Genomic DNA, 10157 nt, shown 5'->3' with positions numbered 1-10157 from the left:
ACAAATCGGCTTGAGACGCGTCTGCTCAACAGTCCGCGTTGTAACTATGAGGTTTGAGCAGCAGTGCTTCTCAGTGAGGAAGAGTAGAAAATGTTTGTTGTAAGTGAGTTTAAAGAGAAAAATCACGGATTATGAATCAAATCGATGGAGCTCCAAACACAAACAACGCGTTCAGACGCGACGCATGCGAGAATGCGAAGTCAAAAAAAGGTCCCCACAGAGTGTGCAGCTCAAACAAACCTTACAGCTGTGCTTCCATTCTGGAATACAGAAAAATAGGACGCAGAAGAAGAAAGTTTAACAGTCTTACTTTAGCAATAAAAACAAAACAAAAAATGAAACACAAATGTGATGTTTACCTAAAGTAATGTTTACCTATAAGTATGGTTGAATTGGATAATTGACGGACTGCAGCAAAGACATTGGTTAATAAAGTGAGATGAAATACATAAAGTATGTACTATTTAATAATTGCAGGTTTGTGTAATATTCTGAGTTTGCATTTCACAGTTTTTATTCATTTAGAGGAATACTGAATCTGTTTTTGTGCCAGTGAAATGAGTAAATGCTCATATTTAGTCTAGAATTACAATAACCATCATGTTCACACACAGCGCACACAACGCCTCTGCACTTACTCACATTTTCCCTCAACATGAGGGCAGGAGAGCTGTCAGTCAATAAATGGGGAAACAAAGTAACTTGCGTTACTTATTTGAAAAAAGTAACTCAGATACTTTGTTATACATTTAAAAGTAATGTGTTAATTTACTAGTTACTTGAAAAAAAGTAATATGATTATGAATCTCAAGTTACTTGTGTTACCCCTTAAACAAGACCAGAACAACCGGGGTATAACGTGAGAAGAACTGACAAAGAATAGAAAGAAACACATGGCTTAAATACACAACCAAACCAATTATTGAAATGAACCACAGGTGTAACCGAATCAGTAACCAAGGCAACAAACGCTGTAATTAACACAGGTGGGAAAACTAGAACAAAGCAAAACACAGGGAAACGTCTCAGGTTACGACTGTAACCTATGTTTCCTGAGAACAGGGAACAAGACACTGCGTCAAGCGCTAGGGGAACGCCTCAGCGTGACTGACGACTGAAAACACTGTATAAAAACGACAAACGTATTGGCCAGCGTCAGCCATGACATCATGCTCTAGCGCGATCAGGAAGTATAAAAGGGCGCCTAGAGAACATGTCATCCACTTCTTCGTCTGAAGGGACTGTACAAGCAGACCAGAGGCATAGCGACAAGACGCAGTGTCTCGTTCCCTGTTCTCAGGGAACAGAACATAAGTTACAGTCGTAACCTGAGACTTTCCCTTTCGAAAGGGAACTTGCACTGTGTCAAGCGCTAGGGGAACGATCTACCCACGCTGTCATGCTGAGGGGATGCTTTAGCAACTATGGCTGTTACAAGCACAAACACATTAACACAAAATTAAAGCCCCTTACTGCTTACACATTAGGCTAACAGTAGTACTACTCCCTACGGCCACTGCTCGAGCTCCAGCTCAAAGGCATGGATACCACAGCCCGATTTTCAGAGGGGGGTTCCTTTAAGGGAGTACGGCCCAGAGCCTATGGGCCCTGGCCTGCTACTTTCGGGGGGACCAAAGTCAACCCCCATACCAGGGAGGCTATCATGCTTAAAGCTGAATCCAACAACCTGTTTAGACCTATGAGAAGCGGAGGCCTCAGCAGGATGACTCAGAGAGCAGAGGAAGCCTGCACACTTACACCAACGTGGTCTCCAGAACTTATTCTCAAAATGTGAAAAGTTCATGGTGCAGAGCTCAGACAGAGAAAGGCTAAAAACAGCTCTCCGTTATCGAGATGGCCCTTATTCTGTACTACTATCTGCAATGCTGTTTGCATGGAAGCCTCAGCAGGATGACTCTTGAAAGAGAGGAGGCCTGACACATGTTACAGCTACAGCGCTCAGGGAGCGAGGGGGCCTAGGTGATCTCCTTTAGAGAGAGGCCGCTCCCCCATCTCTACCTGACAGGCTGTTTGCTTGGAGGCCTCAGCAGGATGACCCTCGAAGTAGGGGAGGCCTGACACACGTAGTTAGGAGAGCTAACAACTACTCAAGAAATGAGGAAGAACCCCTTCCGCGCTCTACCGAGCTGTATATATGGAGGACTCAGAAGGATGACTCTCGAAGGAGAGGAGGCCTGACACACGTAGTTAGGAGAGCTAGCTCGACAACCACCAGAGCTCAGGGAGCGAAGGGCCTGAAGCACCTCCTCAGAGAGGGAGGGGCCACTTCTCAAGCTCTACCTGCAACGTCTGTTTGCATGGAAGCCTCAGCAGGATGACTCTCAAAGGAGAAGGAGGCCTGATACATGCTAGAGTACAGATCAACACTGCCAAACTGTATATATGAAGGCCTCAGCAGGATGACTCTCAAAGGAGAGGAGGCCTGACACATTACACTTCTAATTCATTCACAATTGTGTATATTTGCCATGGATTTTCTGTTTGCTTGCTGTTTAAATGTATACATCCCAATTTCTCTCTAATCATCACTGTATGTGTTTATGTATTTTCAGATTTCTCTTTGATCAACATTATTTCTTTGTGTTCGACTCTGCTTCTGATTGGAGGATTCGCTGTGACTGAGTGTTTATTAAGATAAGGTGATGCTGTCCTTCATACACACATAAATGTTTATCTAAATGAGAACATATCATTGACTGCTGTTTAATATGATGCTGATTATAACTACAGACTAACCCGTTAGTTTTTTTTTTCTTCAAAGGGACGTGTTGTCAGATGCATCTCACTGTTGTTCATCGCTGATGTTGTAATGTGATCGAAGGCATGAGTTCATCATCAAACGAGACACAGTGAAGCAGTGAGTCTGGGTCTTCATTCACTGAAGTTCTGGTGTGGTTTTGTCTGTAAGTTTAACTCTGCACATCATGTTTTTCTCTTGTTTAATCTCAGATCGCACATTCTTGAGCAAATCCAAATGAGTCCTCTGCACACCTACCCATAATTCCCTCTGATCTACACCTGCCACTATACACTACTGCACACTTACCCATAATCCCCTCTGATGGCATCACACGTACCGTTTCCAGAAGCATGAAGACCCTGCAGACACCTTCAGAAAGATGGAGGTTTCCTCTGACTCCACCGCTGTCAGTTACTGCAGACTGAATCCACTCGCTGACAGCAGAGATCACACATCATCACATGACCAGCAGTTCAGCTCGACCTTTGACAAACAAAGAATTGTTCTTCAAACCACACATTCACTTACTTGGTTATCAATAATTGGATAAGAAGTTTATTTTAATCTTGATATTAATCTTCAAAGCAACAGTCTTTGAATTTCTTTGCCATAAAGTGTTTATGGTTTTCTCTTTTTGAAAGATTTCAAAGATGTTTCAAAGATTTTTGAAAGATTTGCGGTCGCTACTGGGCGTTCCAACTACTGGTTGCCTGGTAACGTTTGTGAATGACATTCACAGATATTATTCCATGTTATGGACAAATCAGTTTTGTTGCTGCTAAAAACTAGAGAGAAAAGACTAAATATAAATAGAATCAGTTAATACATTCTTAATATTAAATATGAACGAGAAACAGCGAGTGCTCTTTGCCATCATGGCTATTTTTCTGGGTTCCTGAAACCCTGAAGTTGCTGAGCAAAGTTTCTGATGTTATTGTGATTATATTAGTGAGATCGTGATCAGACAGCACACAGATCTGTATCTTCTATGTGAATATTTGTTTTTCATGAATGCTGGAGCTGTTATCGTGATGAACATGTCGTTTTCCGTCCAGCTCAAAACCACAGAAAACTATTGGGTTTAAGAGCATTTTTCTGATATTACATACTTTTGATTTAAAAGAAAATAAATAACCAAATCCAATATAATAATGCTGTCTGTTCTTTCAACTAATCATGTAAACGTTCAAAAACAACGGCATGAGGGAACTATTTGTGTCTTGTGTTCTGGCTGACCATCGTGTAATTACAGTAAATCTTGAAACTGGAGTGGAATCTGAAAATAAACAAGATTAAAAAAAAAGGATGTCCAGAACACAAGACCGTCAGTGCATGAATAATGAATGAATTGTGTATTGACAAATAAACATAACATTAATATAAAGGCAAAGTGGAGAAAGACTGTCCCCTTTGTGTGTCTAGGTTTTGGTTTTATTGTCTTTTGTGAAACATGACCACATCTTAGTCTTTCTCTTCTGCAGATCTGCACATGTTCTACTTCAATGCTTCTCTTCACTGCGGGTTTCCTGAAGAAGCCTTTTTATTCTTCACAACCAAACTAAACCAAGACCCTGAAACTGTCTGTTGTTTTACTATAGGTTAAAGAGACTTGCTTGTAAGAGTCTCAGTGCTTTGTGTTTGCAGGGTGGTTTGACACTGTGGTCAGTGTGATAAACATCATGAGATGTTCTTCAGCTTGTGCTTTTCTTTTGCTCTGTGTGTCTTCTTTGAGTCAAACCAAGAAGCCCTTCAGCCGCCTCCAGGTGTGATAGAAAACAGGAAATGTTTATCTTACCAACAATAGACAGACTTTCCACTCCATAAAACATATAAATGAAATACATTGATATATGAAAAATGTTTAATCTATGAACAATTTAAATATGTTTATAACATATCCCAGCTCTTCCTCCAAAAGGGTTTAGTCGGGTCATCTGAAACATTTGTTAGAGGGAAGTGAAACTGCAGTCATAAATAAGTGGGCATTGTAAAATATCTACTTGCTTTTTATTTATTTTTCTGTAGCACTAATATATTTTACAGTAATATACACTGGCATTCACATTTATTATGTTATGAAAACATGTAAATCTCCTCAGTAATATAGTTTATTTGGTTTCTTTAGTTTCTTTGGTTTGCATTTTGCACTAAAGAAAGAGTTAATAATGAGCCGTATTTGCATCTGTGTCTGACTCTGGTGGCACATAGACATCTGGGTGTTTGGAAACAACGGTGACGTGTTTTGTGGGCGGATCTTTCCTTGTGGCAGAAAAAACAGTTCTGCAGTAGCACTCTAAGGAAGACACGTAATAAAATATTAAAAATATTATTTTCGAGTTTATATCTCAAAATTCAAAATACATTTTTTTGAATTCTGATTCTGATATCCAAAGGCACAAGACATTTTTCTCTTATTCCATGTATTTTCCCCGTTTTCCTTCACTTCTTACACTATTTTTTCTGCCACCACAATGCGTGCGCAGCTGCAAGTGATGTAACTGTGACGTCTGGAAATTATGAATATTCAAATATGACACGTCAACATACACACGAGAGCCAATGAGGTTTTAGCAGGGTTTAAACTCCTCCCCTTTCTCCTTATATGGCGCTGAGCGCTGCTTGCCTCTTGAATGAAAACAATTACATTTAAAAATGTTTCTCAAACTAAGCTATTTTATATATTCAGAAAACCTGTGACTTTTTGTACTTTGATAGCATACTTGGAATTTGTACTCTGCATATCACCCATTCAAGTGCACACACACACACACACACAAAATTGTTGCTGCAGTGCCCAGGGAGCGATTGGGGGTCTGGTGTCTTTCTCACGGACACCTCAGTTGTGGGTAATGAGAGTGGAAGAGAGCGCTGTTCATTCCCTCCACACACCTACACTTCCTGCAGGTACTGAGACTCAAACCCACGGCCTTCGGGTTTCAAGACCGAATCTCTGACCATTAGGCCACAACTGCCCCCGCTCAGCATCAAGTTGCTCAAGATGTTTCTGTATGAGAGTGGGTCAGTCTTTGTAACTCAACATTTCCTGATGCATGAATTATCATTTTCATTATGTTTTGTTTAAACCTTTTATTTTAAATTGTTTTAATATTAAAGCTGTTGTAAGTTTACTGAGGCCCCCTAAAGACACACTACATGTAGATTATACTGTTGTCCTCTAGTGGAAGATTTAAATAATGCAGATTAATTATGATGTATGAGCTCTCAGTCTCAGACACTGTATCCTCCACTAGGTGGCGTTCTTTCAGTGTGATTAATGTAATATTCAGTCAGTGCTGATGGTGGGAGGAGCCAGTAAAGCTGATCATTACTGATAAAGAGCTGAAGAAAGAGGAAGGAACTAAAGCAGACAGATGTAGAGACAGAGAGATTCACACAGAGAACATTCAGCATAAAGAAGACTGAACTCAACTCACAATGAAGATCCTCCTCATCTTCTTCACTTTCTCCCTGATCTCAGGTCAGAGCTTTTCTCTTTCATCACTGCAGTAATGATGCTGTTTTCTGTTCATGAGGTTTCTGATCACAGTATCAATCTGATTGACAGGTGCAGTGAGATGCGTCAGTGTCACTGGATATTCTGGAGGAAGTCTTCTTGTTGATTCTGGGAAACTTTGGTTCAGTAACTCTGCTAAATATATGGCCAAATTACCTGAGTGGAGAACAATAATAAATCATAGGACACATGATAAATGGATTAATGAAGGACGATTCACACTGTTTAAAAACAATGAGGGAAACCTCATGATCTACATCAGAGATTTAGTTCAACAAGATGCTGGAAGATACTGGATTAGAGTTGTTGGCCTGCAGTACATTTATATGACTTTGAAGGTGGAAGAAGGTCAGTCAATTTAAGATAAAAGTATTTGTGTAGTAAAACTACTGATCATTTAAAAGCTGGTATGAAATATACAGAGGCAAGTCCAGGTTCAGAAAGTAAAAGTCTTCCTGGATTTGCTAATTCAGCAGGAGAGAAAACAAATTAGTGAAATCAGCTAACTGAGTTCATGAGTGGAATAAACATATGGCAGGACGTTTACTTTCTGACCCTTGGACTATACACCACTATATATGTGATATATATGTGAAATATATTTCTTTATTATGTGAATTACAGATTACGGTTTTAAAGAGTCAAAGAGAGTGATGGTGAATATTGGAGAAACTGCAACCTTCAGCTGTGAATATTCACAGAATCATATTAATGATCCCAAGATCATATTCAAAGAAGGAAAAGACTCTATTGAGACGATTTACAGCACCTCGAAGAAGACCGAAAGATTCAGTGTTTCTGATGACAGACATAATAAACTCATGACTGTGAGAATTACTGCTGTGACTCCAGATGATGGAGGAGTTTATTTATGTGGAGTTTGGATCTACAGAGACTCGTACAGTTACTCCATTATTAATACTGTTTATCTATATATCACCAGTAAGTGGAAATAACTCAGTCAAATCTGGTTTTAAAGTTTCTACAATCTTTGTGACAAAATTGATTAGAGAAGATATTTGTGATTGACAGCTAAAGTGGGCGTGTCTAGAGCGACTGGCCACTCAGGAGGTCGTATGATGATCAAGTGTGAACATCCTCAACACAAAACCAAGCCAAAATACATCTGTAAAGAATCAGATGGATGTTCAGAGAGGAAGAATCCAGGAGTTCAGGATGAATGGATGGAGAATGGAGATGTTTCTTTATATGACGACACCAGAGCAGGAGTCTTGATGGTGTTTTTTAGAGAGCTGAAAGCTGCAGATGCAGGAACATACAGATGTGGAGTGAATGTGTCTCACTATACTGAGAGCTTCACTGAACTTCAGCTGGATGTCAGAGACGGTGAGGAACCGCAAATACTTTATCTCATATCCAGTATTTGTTCTGATTTTTATCTAATTGTATTATATATATAGATGGAAAATATCCAAAGACAAAGACTGAATCTGCTCATCTTGGTGAAGAAGTCAACATCACCTGTCAGATCCCAGAGGAACATAAAGTTCATTTCTGCAAAGAGGATGATGATCACATCTGTCTAAACATCAGCACATCTGCAGTGACAGAAATGAGTCCTTCATCTGAGAGAAATGAAGAGAGAGTTTTTACAGTGAGCATCAGTAATGTGAGCGTGAGAGATGCTGGAGTTTACTGGTGTGGAGCAGAAACCAGAGACACACATTTGACTTTCATCTCCCTGACCACCAAAATTCAGCTCAACCTCTTCAGTAATGGTGGGTTATTTTAGTTTTATTTTTATTATTTTTTGTTTTTAGTTTTTTATACTGTGGTTTGAATCAATAAATACTTTTGAGGGTATTAATTGAATTATTTATTGATTCATTTAAAAAAATAACAAACTGCTCTCTAGAGATGTTTTTTCTAAAGTCAGTGAATGACTTTTCTGAGGTAACGTTACGTGTCAAGCTTTTTTATTGACATCTTTCCACGGTTGAAACACTGATCAAGCAATTATATGTGACATGAAACATTTCAGTATGTTGTAACATATGTATTTACAAACATTTTGTGTTTCTGTAAATAGAAAATGAAAAAGAATAGAATATGAAAAAGGTATGATCGGTTCATGTGCTTCCGCTTGAACTAAGGGGGCTACAGCGATCTGTCTTGTCACAACTTGATACAATTGACAGAATTTGAAAGCTGAGACTTTGTTTCTTATTAAAAATTAGGCACAAAGTTAATTGCAATTATTGGATCAGAGCTTATGTGACATGGAAAAAAAAAAGAGATGGGAATACAATTTTATGGCAATGTTTTTGTGTTTTCTCACAAATGTTTTTGTGTTCCCTTGATAAACTTTGCGTTTGCTTGCGAAACTTTCCATGACCATGTCTCTTTAGGGGCTCCATATAGAGGTCTTCACGGGTCCAAAAATCCGTGCCCGAACCCGAAAGAGACCCGTAATGTGCTACAACGAACCGACCCGGACCCGTCTATTATTTCAAAAGCTGGACCCGGACCCGTGCAGATCCGAGAAATGCCTATCCGGACCCGACCCGGACCCGTCTATTATTTCAAAGCTGGACCCGAAACCGCCGGGAAGACACAGACCCGACTGGACCCGATTGTCACATATTCCACTAGGGCTGGGTTTTGACACAAATTTCACAATTCGATTCGATTTCGATTCACAAGCTTGCAATTCGATTCGATTTCGATTACTATTCGATTCGATTCAATATCGATTATTTTGGATATCAGGTACAATACATTGCAAATTTTCTCAAGGAAAACAAATCTCTTAACTATTATTGTAAACTATTGGAGTCCGTTGTAGCCAATAGGCTTCATTAGCCTACTATAATATTGAAGGTAAAAAATAACTGATTTGATTTGTATACAAACACTTAAAATACACTTATTTATTTTTATAATAATAAAGTTATATGAAATTATATACAAATTTAAATGGTGGCTGTCATAAAAAAACTTTCCAGATTTATTCAAACATGCATTAAATATTGAAGAACATTAAAAAATATAATGAATATGTAATAGGCTATGGTGCATATATTTAACAAAATGCTCCTCTCTAGAGTTCATTTTTCTAGCTGACTAAGTTTATGGTCACTGGATATGGTTTTTCTGAGGTAAATGTGACGTTACATGCACTGTTAGACCTTACCGGGTTTTTTTACAGTAAAATACTGGCAACACTGTTGCCAGTAAAATACTGTTAATTGTACAGTTCTTTACTGTAATCTAGTTTGTTTCTGTAAAAATGCACTAAATTATAGTTAACTAATTACACTTGCAGAAACCGACTGCCTTAAATTGACCAACTGTCATTTAAATGTATTAACTAAAATTTATAATGCATTTATAACGTGAGCAAAGTATTACTGTGAACTTCTTTCATTTGAGACCACTAAAAAACTATTGTACATAAAAAGATTTCCACTGGATCAGCAACTACACAGTCACCGTCTGTTAAATAAAGCAACATGCAGCGTATCATCAATGTTTGTAGATCTTCTCCTGGACTGAAGCACAGGCTCTACTCTTCTGCACAATGGTGACCCAAAAAATAAATTTTACAGTAAACTACTGGCAACAGTGTTGCCAATATAAACCTGTTTTATAACTTACAGTTTATTACTGTTAAAATACATTTTGTGGGTGTGTCTTTTTTATCTTACACAGTTAACCCTTTCAACCCCTCAGGGAAATCCACACTACGAGTAAAAAGTAACGATGCAGTGAGATAATTAAGGGAATATGTAAGTGATTGTTGAGCATTAGTGATGAACACCTGCTGTTAATAAGCAGAATCACTGAAGAAAAGAGAAACACAAGAACAGAAAATAGAGAAACACAATAACTACGACTGACTTCCAGCCATTACACATTATT

The 10157-nt window shown here is 38.7% G+C and overlaps 1 long non-coding RNA gene across 3 annotated transcripts in view; it reads left to right on the top strand.

The window, feature by feature from the left end:
• The window catches only part of LOC311077679, a 47578-nt gene extending 43863 nt beyond the window's left edge, over positions 1–3715 (top strand). Inside the window, exons 2-4 of one of the 3 annotated variants that reach the window (XR_014604959.1) lie at positions 2574–2660; positions 2783–2878; positions 2971–3715. This is a non-coding gene — a long non-coding RNA (uncharacterized lncRNA). Of the gene's footprint in view, positions 1–2471; positions 2879–2970 lie in introns of those variants that run through there. The other 2 variants (XR_014604961.1, XR_014604960.1) reach the window with 2 other exon arrangements.
• The last annotated feature ends 6442 nt before the right edge of the window (positions 3716–10157 follow it).

Source organism: Abramis brama, assembly GCF_963993115.1.
Source record: "Abramis brama genome assembly, chromosome: 2".
NCBI lineage: Eukaryota > Metazoa > Chordata > Actinopteri > Cypriniformes > Leuciscidae > Abramis > Abramis brama.
Note: the sequence above shows the minus strand (reverse complement) of the source record. Positions and strands in the feature narration are given on the sequence as shown.